General features: G+C 41.2%; 1 protein-coding gene and 1 non-coding gene across 2 annotated transcripts in view; one reads left to right on the top strand and one right to left on the bottom strand.

Moving 5' to 3' along the window:
- wnt5b (wingless-type MMTV integration site family, member 5b) overlaps positions 1-15,808 on the bottom strand; it is a 121,473-nt gene that overhangs the window by 98,012 nt on the left and 7,653 nt on the right. The window lies entirely within an intron of this gene.
- trnak-cuu lies at positions 14,563-14,635 on the top strand. The gene has a single exon. It is a non-coding gene; the product is annotated as a tRNA-Lys (tRNA).

Raw genomic sequence — 15,808 nt, 5'->3', positions numbered from 1 at the left:
GTGTGTGTGTGTGTGTGTGTGTGTGTGTGCGCCATGAGGTTTTCTGGCAGCATGCCAAGACCAGCTCCCACCAGAGAGAGATCAAAGACTGTTCTCTCTCTCTCTATCTCTACCTCTCTCGCCCATATTTCTCACACTCCTTCCTCCCCCTTCCTCGCTTTCTTTCTTGAAAACACTCGTTATTGCTTTTCTTGATTTCTTCGACACTCTCTCACTTTTTTTAAATTTAACCCGAGGGCAGGGAGACGCGTTTCCTATGCAAAACAGAAAAGAAAAGAAAAGTGCTGAAAAAAAAGAGCCAAGCAAGAAAAAGACGTGGTAAAAGAGAGAGAATAGAAACTGTTGGTTGCACGGATTTTAAAAAAGAAACAGTCTGAGAAAAACACACACACACACACACACACACACACCACACACACACACACACACACACACACACACACACACACACACACACACACACCTGTGCTTCAAAGCCCTCTTGGTTGCCAGGTTGTCATGGGAGCAATTGTTCTGGCAGTGTGTGTGTGTGTGTGTGTGTGTGTGTGTGTGTGTGTTTCAGTGTTGTGTGTGTGTGTGTGTTTCAGACTGTTCTTGTTTCCTTTTGAATCTGACGAATCTCATGACAACACTTAAATACAGATGCACAGTTAAGATTGAATTAGCCCATTAAAGAATATTCTGAATGTCTGCTTTATCAAATTAAAAGCTTTGCTTCTGATTGAATACGTGCTTCAACTGTCTTATCTCTGACCTTTCAAAATAAAGCACTGTTGTAAAATGACAAATCTAATCTAATGCATCCAATGGTTTTATCACTGGTTCACTTTCTGGTTAGACCCTTATGTCTGATTTGAGACAATATGCATTGTCTTTGGGGGTAACTCCATGTTCCCAGTAGACCTAATGATACAAAAAGTGGCAGGTTGTTTTTCTCCGTGTTCAGCTCTGATTGGATCCTGGTATGAAGCCCGTGTGACCGGCGGAGGCTGCATTGCCTTCAGCCGCCATCAGAGCCAAGCTCCGCTGATACCAATAGTTTTTGAATCGCCCTATCGCCGCTAATTAACAATTTCGTCATTGTGGCGGCACCAGGTCCAACACTGTAACATGTAACATTAACTTTAGCTTCAATGTGTGTCTGATTATTTTTCTTCTCTTTATAGCAATGGCACCACTCGTTCATTCATTACCGGTCTAAATAAATGTAAGGTGTGTGTCACACAGACCCAGGTGACCCTCTCACTCCTCTTTCCAAACTGACATAATGACTGCGGATGGCTAGTTAGCTGTCTAATTGCTGTTTCCACCGTGCTACCATGGTTACACTGGTTACAGAGAAAGAGGAATACATTAACACAGGACTGTCAGCGTCTGTCCGTGCATATCTATTTTGAAAGAACAACAGCCAATGGGGAAACGGCGCCATCACACCATCAGTCACACACTGACCAGTGCTGCAACTTCATCACTCACTGGTCAAGCCAAAAAGGGTAAAGAGGTCCGGCTGGCTATCACACTCATTGAGATCATGAGCAAAAATTAGTGGTAAATCTTTAGGTTGTAACATACAGGAGACATTTGATAAAAAATATACTTCAGATCTCACTTTTGCATGACATCTTCTGCCACAAAACTGTTTGACAAAAAGACTGAATGTGTAACGAAATAGCGCCTATCATCTCGTAGCACCCCTCCTCCTTGTGGCAGTCGCAGTAATCGACAGAGCTCTTGAATGTCCTCCTGGATGCTGTTCGCTCTGCGTTGTTGCTGATCTGGGAATTGAAGCCCATTTGCACTCTGTGTATGTCGTTCTGCATAACAACATCGGCTAAATGTCTAAAAATGTAAATGTAATTGTGGAGATAATGTTATTTTCCTATTGAGACTTGCAGAATGCTGCACTACGTGAGCCGAGCTGCGGCGCTGCTTCTCATTAAACCAACTCACAGGGGCTCCTTCGCAAACAAGAACTAAACTTTCTCTCCGCCTTTATCTCTTTTCTCCTCTGTCTATCTTTTCATGCCAGTAGCAGCTTGCAGATTGGTCATATTTCCTCTCTGTCATTCTTAGCAATATGCAAATATGCATCTTAATCCCACTCATCCAATCCCAATCAGTCTCTTCTTTTGACCCCTTTCCTTCTTTTACTTTGTCCTTCTTTTCGCCATCCTCCTCTTTAGCTCTGTCATTCAGCTCTCTCTTTCTCTGCACCCCTTTTTCTCTCATCGCTCCCTCTTTCTTTCCACCATCTTTTCCTCCCTACCCCTCTTTTGCATCCCTCTCTGCCGCGTTTTCTCCCTCACACACACACACACACACTCTCTCTCTCTCTAGCAGTAGTCATTCTACTTATAGCCTTGCCATAAATCAACCTGTCATTCTCCGTCATGCTCGCTGGATCTCACTGGGGCTTGTGGCAGACACGCACACTCCTACACGCACACACACACACAGAGCAAAGAAGAGCGTGGGCCCACACAAACGCAGACACACAAACACTGACAAATATAAAGGCTCCAACATCACACACACTCAAACAAATGCAAAAACACAGACACATACAGTACAAGCCTACAGACTGTACTGACAGAAATGGAAACAACGCACAAACAAGCAACCACATTATTTTTGGGCTCTCTCTCACACACACAAAGTCTTTGGTGAAATGAAAACTTGAGATGATCTGAAGAAACTCAAGATTGATTGAGAGGGAGGGTGAATGATTAAGAGAAACAGATGATAAAACACACACACACACACACACACACACACACACACACACACACACACACACACACACACACACACACACACACACAGCAGCTGAAATAATGTCCACAGCCCTCAGGGCCTCAGCTTTACCCAACCATTCCCTTAAATTCACCACCTCATGCTCTCTCTGTATTTTTTCTATTCATTGTGATCATCATTCATACTAAAAAATAATTTGCATCCGTGTAAAAAAAAAACGTGTGTATGGTTATGTCAAGGTAACTCAGAACTTGGTTAGAAAAATCAACACTGACTTAAGGCACTTAATAGTCAGAGCAATCGATTCAGTGATCAGCAATCCAGTATCACTGATGCAAAGTGAAAACATCAATCTATATTATGATCTTTAAGATATGCCTTTATTTTGAAATTCCCATAGTATGTCTGTGTCCCCGTTAAAAAGCAGGCGGGAGATAATGGAAAACACAAAAAGACACAATGAGGATATTTACTCGCCTCTCGGGAATAAATCAGCGTGTGGATATATTTTGAAATTTGGAGAAAATACGGGTCAACAGACAGTACATACCACATGAAAACATGTCATCTGGAGATATGACACGAGAAAACCGCTGGGCATCTCACATTGCTAAATTGTTGCTCTACTAACAGCAGAATATTAGCTGCTCTGTTTCAACACTGCTGACAACACGTGCATGCAGGCTGAAATTCAACCATGCTGCTCTTTAGGAGATGCAGAGATTTAAGCTAACAGTGAATATTGCTGAGTGATACAGTCTAAAAATAATAGCAGAATATCTTAAGACTATATCGCCATACGCGATACATATATATATATATATATATATATATATTTTTTTTTTAAATGTCCTCTAAAGGTCGTGACACACCAAGCCAGCGGTTAGCTGTCCGCCCACATTGGGCCATTCTGGAGCTGCAGATACAAAAACACACGCTGCTCACACATTATCGCTCAGGAGAGATGGTCTGGATGGGCGGATGAACAAGTGCGGCACATCATGTTTGTGAGTCAATTTTTTTTTTATCTGTAAGAGGGAGAGATGCACAATATGAACGAATTGCTGAAGTGAGTCTTATGCCGGTGGCTTAAAACAATGACGTGACAATTGATACTCAATTTTTGCGATATAGTTATTGTATATATCCCACGTGAAACAAGCAGCAATCAACATATCCCCTGCCCCCAACACTGGGTTAGAAAAAGTATAAATAATGCATATCAATTGGATAGGAAAGGAATAGGCCACTAGCCAGTAGGCTAATTTATGCAACGTAAAAGTGCTTAACCCCTTGAAATCTGGATCAATATCACTTTTTTTTTGGTACGTTAAGATGCCTTTCACAAGCTTTTTAACCCTTGAAACCTGAGCACATTTGTCCGGTTTCTTTCAAAAATATGAGGAAAAAGACAATGAGCGACTCGGTAAGAAATGTACCACAAATTTCAAGAAATGAGTAAAAGAGATAAAGAGAGAGAGTAAAAGAGAGAGAAAAATGACCTGAAAATGAGTTTAAAGAAAAAAAGAAATAAAAAAAAAAATCTAGGGATAAATGTAATTATATGTGGGCTATAATTATGTACAGTTAATTTAACCATTTATTTGAAATTGTGTTCCAGAAAAAATGTATGCATATGTTTTTTCATTAATTTAGAATTTTTCTGGGCCATTTTTCTTACTTTTCTCTCTTTGCTTATTTTCAGGTTATTTTTGGTGAATGAAATCCAAAGGCTTGCTACCCATGTTTTTGAAACAAATCAAACTAGCAAAAAACAATACTTTTGTCTATGAACTGTGACAGATATTTCATACTTTTGTTAACAAATCATACACTCTGACCTCCTCCCTGTAAGTTTTGCACATAATGGGGAAGTCATGCTTCCTGGACGAGAAAAACACATTTCCAGTGAACACGATTTAGGCAGCAATTTGATACAATAGCACCAATTCCAAGTCCTCCACATCATATTTGGCAAAGGAAATTAGAAGCATATAAATGTATTATGTAGGAGATAGGGTTGCTCTTTCCACATTTTCCTCTTTTTGCTTAATCTTTTCTCCGCCTTCCTCTCCATCTCTTCTTTTTCCTCTCCCTTCATTCCTCTCCTCTTGTCTCTTTCTATCCGAAACAACATCTCCTTCTGTCGTTCTGCTCTCACACCTCTAACTCCTCCTTGTCTCCGAGCTCTCCATGACCAATGCAAGAGCCTCATAAAGACCCTCAGGAGTCAGAGGATTTCATGGGGCTTTGTGTTTGAGTGTGTGTGTGTGTGTGCATGTGTGAGCGCGTGTGTTTGTGAGTGTGAGTGAGTGGGAGACAGCACATGTGGCATGCAAGGTCACGTAATCCTGTGGCCTCCAGATACTGTTATTGACACAGGCACAGAGCGCTCTATGACCTGTACTGCCCTTGCACACGCAGATTGTGCATGAACACGCTCACACGCAGATGTCCTTGTATAACCCACAATGCCCTCAGTGTTATCAAGGACACAAACACCGGTTAAAACTTGACATGAATGCTATAATTCTTTGCCCTTGTTGAAGGATTGGGCTGATGATATTATTATTTTTTCTTTTTGTCAATAAAATTTTTAAAAACATGGAATAAATTGCTACTTCTTACAAGTACTGCTTGTGTAAAAGCAAAAGCAGTCAGTTAAAGTGATACCAAGACCAATAAAGTACTTCATTTGATACCTTCTTTTTTTTAAACTTTAGTCCGTACATCGTTTGAATGGAAGTATTAAATTTTGTAAAATTCCACCAGACGCCACAGGTGTGCAGTACAGCCAAACCTTTAAAGCAAATTCCAGCGGCATCTCAGCAAGCCGCACTGCCAACTCCGTTAAGTACACTGCATTGATCCTCACCTCACAGACTGTAGAGGTTATAGCTGCTGAGGCAGTGGGCCAATCACATGTCACATTAAACCGAAGAACATTTGTGGTGATGGATTGCAAGAAAAACCATACAAGCAGTCATTTTTTTCTAGATCTGGACACACAAATATTGACTGCATGTGCCGTTTGATTGAAAAAGTTTTGATGCTACTTGGCAGTGGGTTATTTCGGAAAATACTTTGAAGCAGGTGTGCTCAAAGTTTTGATGACTGACTGCCAATTTAGAGAATCTGCCACTGTCAACAACATGGTCCTGCAAATATTTCACAATAAAAAGCCTTGTGTCAACAACTAAAGGGATTCTGTCGACAGTATCATCGTCGGGGGCTTTTATTTTGTAACAGAAACAGGAAACATTGAGTAACACAGTTGTATTTGTATATCTTTATGTCGGTGACAGACATAGACACTGAAACTGTCAGTAAAGGTGGTATAATGTCAATATAATTACCAAAAGACCATTTTTAGTATCTATTTTTTCATGAAAAATGTGACATAAAAAAAATCGTTGAGACTCTGTTTCTCTAGATGTGTGGCAGCGTAGCGGCACCCATGCCGCGCCTGAGCAGTGCTGCTGACAGATGCTTTTTACTTGGGTGCAATTTCATGCAGTAGCCAAGTAATACATTTAATGTGAGATATTGAAAGTAAAAACACTGAAATGTATTGTGAATGATTAAAATGTAATGCATACATGTCATGTCACATCGAGGGCCGTATAAATGATTCTGAGGGCCATGTTTGACCTGCAGGATGCATGTGGCGCACATACGCCTTAAAGGTATTGAGTACAAATTAGGGCTGTACCTGACTCAGAATTATGTCAGTCAAATCGGATTCAGCTTTTCAATGAATATTCGATGATTCATTTTGTTTTCCATACAAAGTTTTGAAGTTTGAACAGGCTCAGCTAGACATTCAGTGTGACAGTGGCATTCAGGTCATATATTCTACAATCTAACGGTGCTAATGATGGATTGTAAATGCACAAAACATCTTTTCGTGACACTAGATATCAACAAAAGCCAGAGACTGTTTTGCATTATCTTGTTGCGAGCTGCAAAGTCACCACTTCTTCACCTTATGGTGTGGTCTCTCCCTCCCTCCGTGGCACTGCCTGCATGTCTGCATCTGAACAGAGTAGCATTAAAGTCAAGAGCACTCACTCCGCAGCAAAATCTAGGGACCAAGACATCCCCAGCAGTACCCTGCACACAAAAAACGACTGCTCGACTTCATGCAATCTCAGTCGACTGAGGGTCTCCCACTGATGATTCACTTTCAAGGGTCAGCCCTAGTGCCAATAACCAGCTCTACTGGTGACAGCTGTTACTGCCAGTTTGAGAAACAACTGACCAATCAGAGCTTAGTCAGCTGGATTAAGAATATATAAGCCATCTTCCTATGTAGCTAGCTAGCTGACTCATAACGTGTAGCCAAAGAATATTGGTGACTATAATCATGTTGGTTTGAGCCTTTAATGGGTTTAGCTGACTGTATGAAAAAATGTAGAATAATGCCAGCTGTGTCCTTTAAATGTACAACACGCAGTACAAAAGAAAAAATGCAAGCACACAGACACAAACACACAGATATGGATTTCCAAGGTCGCATTTCAGGCATTCAGTATGTATCTTATACAAGTCCTCCTCTCTGTCTCTGCGCTCCACTGCTCTCCTCTTCCTCCTCCTCTGTATTCTTCTCTCCTCCTCTCTCTCTCCATCTCTTGCTGCTGTCTTTCACACACACACACTCACACACACACACACACACACACTTACACACACACAGTCTCTCTAGAGATGTGTCCATTGCTCTGACCTCTCTCTCTCTCTCCGGGGAGAGCTGGCTGTCTGCCCAGCTCTCTTTTCCTCTCTCTGCCTCACACTTTCTCCCTTTGCTCTGTTTCTTCTCTCCGTATCTCTCTATCTATCGATCTATCTATTTTTCTAATCTCCTTTTGTCCCACCACCTCTCTTATCCTCTCCTCTGTTGCATGTCTCCCCTGCTCTTGCATCCTCTTATCTCTTCATCCTTGCTCCGCGCAATTCCTTGCTTCTCCTCATCTTTCCTCTCTTCGCCCTCCTCTTCTCCTTCCTCCCCTTTCCTCCTACACCTCATCTTCTCCCTTTTCTTGCCTCCCTCCTTTACGGCTTCTTTCTAGGCTTCCAGGGAGCTGGCGTGGCTGCAGGGCTCTGCCTGGGGCTCATGCTGCCGCTCTCTGGGCACAGCGCCCACAGAGGGTGGGTGAGGCTTAAGGGGGAGCTGGAGGGTTGTTTGTGTGTGTGTGTGTGTAAAACAAGTGGGGGGGGGGAGGAAAGATAATGAGAAGAGGGTTGTTGACAGAGACAGAGAAAGAGACACTGACAGATATTTCTGTTGAGTCACGCTTTGCTGGCTGGTGTGATCGTGGCTGCAACAGCCCTGTGCATGTGTGTGTGTGCGCGTGTGTGTGCGCGTGTGTGTGTGTGTGTGTGTGTTTGTTTTTACTTCTATTACAATAAATTATATGTAAAATCCTGCATACAAAAAGGTAATTCTGATTTATCACAATCCTGGGTCTTATATTTGAAGCTTTGGTCATCGTTTCTAACGAAAAACTAAAGATTTATCAAGTTTCCAGAGCTGTTTCCAGACAGTATCAGTAATAACTATAATTTTTCTTGTCTCTTTCAAACAAGTTTGGCTATCCTGAGTTTGGCTATCCTGTGTGATCAAAAAGAATGCCAATATGTTCCCCAATAAACAGTAAACAGTTAATAAACAGTAATCATTCTTCAAAATTCCCTTATTTCGATAATTGTAATGAGCATGTAATGAGCACACATACACACACACACACACACACACACACAGAGTGACCAAGCATCAGCTCACCTGGAGCCCAGCTGCATGCAGAGAACAACAATTCCCCTGCTGGTCACTAATGGTACAGCCCTGCTGGAGTGGAAGCAAATGGCCCGGACCCAACCATGCATGATGGGGAGGGGAGGGTGGGGAGAGGAGAGTGATGGCCGTCAGATAGAGGGAGAGAGAATGTGAAGGGAAAGTGAGATAAAAGAAGAAAGATGGCTGTGAAAGTCATTTGATGGAAGCAGACAAAACAGAAAGAAAGAAACATGGAGAGGAGGCGGAGAAGTGAAGGAGAGTATTCACACCTGTGTTAAAAATGTCGCCTTTAACTGCTATCTCTTTATTTATCTCCCCTCCAAACTTTCTCTCTCCTTCAGTTCGACTCTCTTTATTACTTCTATCTCCCACTCTCCCTCACTGTCAGTCTGTCCTCCCACATCCCTCCTTCTCTCTATAGTGTCCAGTAGTAGCAGTGAGTCTCAGTGATGTAGCGCCCTCTGTCTGTGTCCACTGTTACTGCACTTTTAAAACTTCAACCCTCCTCGGAGGAAACATTTGACAACTAAACTTTGACAAAGATATGACAAAGGTACTTTAAAAAGAAAGTACTGTAAAATAACAAATATGTACTATATAGCTCTATCAGAAAAAGAGAGGGAAGGTTTTTTGTGCAAGTGGTGCTAAAAGTATTACTAAGAGGATATGCAAACGTTGATGGTGAAGCAAATATGTGCAAAGTGCAGAGAGGCCTGTGATAACTGCTGGTATTTAGAACAACTAAAATAGGCATTTAGCAATTATAGCAATACAATCAGATCATCACAGCGTCCCAGCAATGCTATAAAAAGTGGTCCCATGAGCTCTTGGAAGTTCTCACCTTCATCAGTGACAAATTAACACCTTAGTTTCTATCTTTCATCTGTATGCAAAGTTTGTCCAAGATGGCACATAAACATATGTTATGTAAATGCATAAATAATGCTATGACTGAGGACAGTGGTGTCTGTTAAAACTATGTAAATAGGTTGATAGAAAAAATAAATTATACTGCGATAAATAACATGCAGCAAGACCCTTAGGTTGCCTTAAAATTATGATTCACCTCCAAGTTTACATAATAAAAGAAACATTTCGACAATGTAATCTGCTTCTATAGAGCCTGAAAGTTTATTCTTGACCTGGAAAATGTCAGTGTGACAAAATAATCCAAACTCAGGGTCCACTTAGTTTGTCACTGCTTTTTTTCAACTACTCTGTAACTTTAATTATTATATTATAAACCTGTATATAAACTTGTTTAGCTTGTATTAGGTTTTTTTTCTGATTCTCCAGATTTTTTATGTTTAATAGTATTTAAATGTCCTTTTATAATGTGTTTCTTTTGCGCTGTCTCGATGCTTCTGATATTTTTTGTAGAGCCTTTTGAATTGCTTTGTCACTGAAATCTGCTACATAAATAAACTTGCCTTGCTTTATTACATAGTAAACTAATTGGAAAGGTACATTTTGATTTATATTCCGCCAAATCACAATCACAAAAGTCTCAATTAAAGTTATAGTGAACAGGACAATCGGTTACTGTTTTTAAACACACTCACCAGTGAAAGTTAAAGTAAAAACCAACCCCAGATTAGTCTTGTTTGGTATTTGGCCTCGCTATATTTGCATTTTTTCTGGGTTGTGTCTCTTGGATGGCTGCTGCTTACAGTCTGGCACCTGGTCGCTCACCTAAGCACTGCGGGGGTATGCGGCCATAAATATCCTGAATACATAAAACAAGAGGAAAATAAGTAAATACAGGTAGAAAAATACACCGCCATGAACTTCTAGTTGGTCATGAGTGACGATTGAAAGGGAATACTTCTGAACGAGTCAATTTTTTTTTTTTTTTTTCAGGAAAATCCTGCAAAGCATATCTTTAGTGTCTTTGAATGAAACACAAATATGCAAAAAACAATCCACTGGTCTTGAAGCACAACTGATAAGAGCTAAGGAGGACCTGCTGTCACTGTCACACGCGTGCCAGTGCCGCTCGTATACAGTGCGTCCTTGCTCCAATGCCAACGAGGCAGATCCCTGTACATTTATTGAATGTAATGAATAACACAATTCTGATCTCGATTCAAGCGGCGTACGCGTTTGACAGACGACGCAGCAGCTCGGCAGCAGCAGACACTGATGTGAAATATATGCTGCTGCACGTGTTAAAATATGCAGGATGAATTTCAGGAGATATGGCGCCACAGAAGTGTTTTTAACCCTTTTGTATCCAAAGACTGGCAGAGTGTGAACGCTCTCTCAGCAGCTGCCCGGTGCAGCCGCAGCCTGATCGGCGCTGCTGATGGATTGGAGAGCGTTTGTTGATTCTTTGAATCCCAGACTCAAACAGATTTTGCTGCTCTACCACTATCCCTCATTGATTTAAACACAACCAAAGACAGAGATTCAGCAGCTTTATGAGAAGCAGAGAGATGCCAAGTGCTCTCTGCTGCTGAGACACAAACACCTCGGGTATTATTAAAGACGAGGGTGGGAAGAGTGCTTGAATATCCTCCTCAGGTAGAAGTACTGTTCGTTGCCTTTACTCTGTCTAACAATAGAGTCAGTGTTCTAAAAAGCAATAAGTGTTTTTCCTCTAATGTGATAGAAGAGAAGTTAATACAAAGTCGAATTCTATCCACAGAAACCTGAACATGTCATTATGTGACAATTCTACGAACCAGAGCTGAGCATTATATCAATATTTTAATAATATTGTGATTTGAGACTAGGTATCATCTAGTCACATTACAGTTAAGTGATTTAATCTTCCAAACTTACCAGACTGTTCTAGCTGTTCTATTATTTTTTTGTCACTTACTATTACATACACATTATGTATCATTATCTTCATCACAAAATCTCATCATGAAAATATTTCTTGAATGCACCAATAGTCAGCCCAACAATATCATCACAATACTGATTCTTAAGTATTTGGTCAAAAATAACATCTTATTTTCTTCTTGTCGCTGAGCCCAAAACCCGACAATGAGGCACAGTTGGCACCCAGAGATGTTATATTGTAGCCCTGCAATAAAATATGAACTTTTTGATATAAAAGCTGCAGAACATAGAGAATTGAAATATCGCCTATTATTTTCCATGCAGGGTTTCAGATAGAAAAAAAAAAGAAGTGAAAATGGTCTTTTGATAATCATATTAATATTACCGTTTCAAAAAATGTTTTTTTAAACTCAACACTTCCTGTTTCCATTTAAAACAAAAGTCCTCTTACGGGGTTTAAGCGGACAGAACTGCTTCATTAGGTAACAGAAGGCTTTTTATTGTGAAATATTTGCATGACTGTGCTGCTGACAATGCAGTGGTTTGTGAGGCTCCATAAATTATTGGAGTATCGGCTTTAAATGGTTGAACTACAGTAGTTGCAGTAGCAGGCAGCTGTGCAGCAGCACTGCAGCAACGCTGTGTTTGTGAACACTGCACGCGTGCATTTGCAGCAGTTAAGCAAGGCAGCCATCACACATGCTGAACACCCTGTCTTTGTTAAATGTAGTTATCATGATTTTTAGCAGTTCAGAGGGCAGCGAACATGATTCCCATGGTACATCAGGGATGGGAGTTGGGTTGACAACAATGTAACTGTAAATTAAACTGTCAATTATTCCTTCTCCAAAAGTATTTGAGTTAAACCTTTCATCAAAAATCTCTAAATGAAAGCTGACTGACAGATTTTTTTGCCCTTCATGTTTGCTTTTATCATTTTTATCATGTGTTTCTTTCAATGTGCTTTTCTCTGTGTAATTTCTAAAGTAGTTTACCTATGAAATGTACATAAATAAATTTGCCATGTATTTAAAGAAAAACACTTTCTTCATCTCAGGATTGTGCAGTGAATCTCTCCACAATCTGTTTAATGTACTGCAGTCCACGCAGCGTGCTGATGTTACAGTGGACAGTATAAAGCAGCTCAGCATCATAAAACCACAGAGAAACAGGACAGACAGAGGTGAAACTGCAACACTCTCCTCGTTATCCAAAAAGCTCATTTGGCAAAGACTCTGTATCCTTTTTTAACGCAATGCAGTGCTGAGGGGCTGTCAGTCCGGTCTACAGGCGACCTCAGCTACAGCCAGCACGCTTATTAATAAATCATTTCAGCCAATCAGTGATGGATGTGTTTGGAAGAACAAAAACTGTGTGAGTGAATCAACGTTGTCTGCCTCCACTTCTTTTTCCCCCCCGACAACTGACTAATGTTTTGTCGATTCATCTTCTGCACACACCTATACGACATGTGGAGAAATTGGAAAAAGAAAAGAGACAAAGAGGATTGACAACAGACTGATTTAAAAAAAAAAAAACTAAGATATGATAGGAACTTGCAATCAGAAACAAGATAGTGGGAATAAATTTAATGTGATGCTTTCTTATTCCCCCTTTTGTGTGTGTGCTGACAGATTTTGTGTTGCTTCAGTTCGGAGATTGGCTACAGAAAAACACTCTCCGTAATTATCTAGAAAGAGCACCTGGGCACCGGGAATCTCATTATATTATAACCACCCCTCCAAAACACACACTGCATGGGCAAGAGAAAAGGGAGGAATCTGAGAAAAAAAAAGATGTGTGAGGGGAGAAGAGAAACAACAGATGAGAGGAAAAAAATCACAAGAGTTTGAAAACACCTTAAAACACAGAAAAACAGAGAAGCTTTTTCGATTTTCTAATATGTTTGCTTAACACTCAGTGTTTTTGTGGATCATAGGCAGATTATATAATATGTGGTATGACTCACAAACATCAATTTAAATCTCTTTGTTGCTGTTTCTCTATCTTTATTTCATGCACTTTATTTCAAAGGTAAGAGTTTGAACAGAGTGTTGTGAGGAAGCAGCAGTGATCAAAAACCAAGAGACGTAAAAGACGGCGCCACAAACATGAAGTGATGTAAAAACCCAACTGTTTCAACTGAATCTACTTGCTTGGCATCTCCTCTAGCCGTCTGTTTTCTTTGATCTGTTGCAGTAGCCGACAAAGACCAGTAAGAGGCAGTGTTTCCTCTCATCTGACCCTCCAAAACTATCGCTCTTTTATTACCGTCACTCTTTCGTTCTCTGTGCCTGGACTTCTACTTTCTTCTCCCCCTTTTCACCCTCCAAACACACACACACACACACACACACACACATACTCTGCTCACTATCACCTGTTTTTGCCAGACTGCGTTGCCTCTGCTCTGCTCACATTGCTCAAATGTGTGAGTCAGTGGGTATACAGATTTCAGTGTGTGTGTGTGTGTGTGTGTGTGTGTGTGTGTGTGTGTGTGTGTGTGTGTGTGTGTGCAGGGAGAGGACCACCCGGCTGATTTGAACGGCCTCATTCATCGCTGTGTTTTGACTGGCCAACAGTGACGGGGTGAAGTGATTTACAATGGGTCAACACAGCAGGAGGGCCCAGGACACACAGTCAACACCCAAACCCTGCCAGGCCATCTGAGGTCATGTGGCAGGAAGCAGTGAACTGTAAAAACATATTATACTATCACCTATGAGATATATCAAAGATCTGACGTCCAAACCACAGATATTGTCACAAAACGCAGGGGATATCAAAGTACTGATATTATGCTGCCTCATTGCATCACATATATTTCAGAGTATGTTTTTGAGAGGGTGATTCAAACATTGGGATGAAAATGTAATTGCTGAAGTTCTTGAGCTACTGTACAGGAGTGTCTGCAGCTGAACTTGGGCCCTGATAGGTTTCTGCAGGGTGCTTGATGAAAGAGCACAGGCAAGGGTGAAGACTTCCACAGACTGGGTATCGTCCCATGAGTGCCATGAATATAGTTGATTGCATAATGCAAGTCATGCTTGTGGCAGGATGCACAGAAGCAGAGGAATCGTAACTGTTCAGGGGTAACCGCCTATTATGAAAGATTTTATGTGGGGTGTTACAAGAGTGGAGCCAGAAATACGACCCTTCACCCTTCTGGATATACCCAGCCCATGAACAGTTTCGAAATCTGAGGAATTTTTCTCAAAGATATCGCCCGGCTAGCTCAGTCGGTAGAGCATGAGACTCTTAATCTCAGGGTCGTGGGTTCGAGCCCCACGTTGGGCGGGTGAATTTTGAAATGGTAGTAAGGTGTTCCACAAGACTGACTGCAGCTTAACATGTTGAGTTCACGTTGCAACAGAACGGCTGCAAACTGGTCGGTTTTCCATGGAGCACCTGCCACTTGATTTCATTACTGTGCTGAGCACAACAGACATACAACAGCCTCAAGATCAACATCAGGCTGATGATATGCAGCAATGATTTCAACCTCTGGTCTACAGTCTACAGAAAACACACTAAAAACTCTATTATGAACGATATAAAGGATAAATTAGATATGATATGAATGATCTGATCATGATGAATTAAAAAATATGCATCCAGTGCTTCCACACACAGAGACACACAGCCCAGCCACTGGCGCGGAGAAATGCACTCCTGGTATGAACGGCCAAGCGCCTGCGGACGGGCAACATATCGGGGTGCAGTTTTGCAGTGATGAATAAAAGCCTTGAGCAAAAATTAAATTGCAATTGCTCAGGTGTCCTTGAGCCACTGATGGGGAGCGTCTGCAGGTGAACGTGGCCCCTAATGAGAAGATACCATTGAGGAGATCAACAACGTGTTAGATCAAACTAAAGACAGCCATGACTATATCATGTGGGAGGAGGCAGGAAATGGAGACCGAACACTTATTTGTGTTCTCAGCCTGTGAAAGTTAATGAAGCCTGGAAATATGATCATTTTTCCTTCAAATATAGCCCGGCTAGCTCAGTCGGGAGAGCACGAGACTCTTCATCTCAGGGTCATGGGTTGGAAACCCACATTGTGTGGAGGTGTTTTGAGAGGAGGGAAACCTCTGATTTGAGCGCAGTGCTATAGTTAATGCATAGTCCTATCAAACTTGCCCTCTAAAACACCTACATCTGATAGTAAAGCTAGAAAATTGAGAGAAACAAAATAAAATTGAGTGATACTCCCCTCCGACCAAACTGAAAACAAAGATGTTTAGGGGAAAACATCAAGAAAAAGTGAGTAAAGTAGAAAAATAGTGACAGAAAAAGAGAAATTTCAGAAAGAGAGACAGAGTTGTAAGCAGAAGACAATGGGCTTATTGTTGTGGGCGCATGCAAAATAAGATCCTTGTCCCCATCTGTTTGGGTTTGTGTTCATATATGGTCTAAAGAGAGAGAGAGAGTGTGTGTGTGTGTGTGTGTTAGACAGCTTTCCAACTCA

This window comes from Plectropomus leopardus, chromosome 22 (assembly GCF_008729295.1).
Source record: "Plectropomus leopardus isolate mb chromosome 22, YSFRI_Pleo_2.0, whole genome shotgun sequence".
Taxonomy (NCBI): Eukaryota; Metazoa; Chordata; class Actinopteri; order Perciformes; family Serranidae; genus Plectropomus; species Plectropomus leopardus.
This window is presented reverse-complemented; position numbering and strand designations above follow the sequence as displayed.